Below are 536 nucleotides of genomic sequence, written 5' to 3' on the forward strand. Positions count from 1 at the left end.
GGGGGGGGGGGGGAGGGGGACACAAACTAAACTAAACTAAACCAAAACCTGTGAATGTGTGCTTATACACTACGTAATCTCGTGATCTGATATTTACATTTATATATTCCTACCTAGTGTCTTCGGAGCCAGCACATACATGTCCCGTGATTGTAAGCTGAAGTAGTTAGTTCGTGTGTGTCTAGTATAGGTGAACATGTACCGCAACACTGAACCTAAAGAAATGGACCCGCCACGACAAAACCAATCAAGTTTAAGCTTCCAGCATCTCTCTTGCATGGGCCTTTCCCAGACCCAGGAGGAGCATGAGCGGTATGTTCGTATTATAGTATGTTTTTGTAAAAAAAACAAAAAAAGAGAAAGAAAAAGTGGTGAAAGCAAGGTATTTTTGTATTGTTCTTTCTAGAGGGCCCCTAAGCTAAATAAGTGTCTCGCCTCACACACAGGTCCTGCCCCTGAGTCTGGACAGTTGTTTCAACGATTTCAAACAAGCTAGGTCCGAGCAAAACAGAGAGGAGCGCACTGTGAGAATCGGA

The sequence above is a fragment of the Microtus ochrogaster genome, chromosome 7 (genome assembly GCF_000317375.1).
Source record: "Microtus ochrogaster isolate Prairie Vole_2 chromosome 7, MicOch1.0, whole genome shotgun sequence".
Taxonomy (NCBI): domain Eukaryota; kingdom Metazoa; phylum Chordata; class Mammalia; order Rodentia; family Cricetidae; genus Microtus; species Microtus ochrogaster.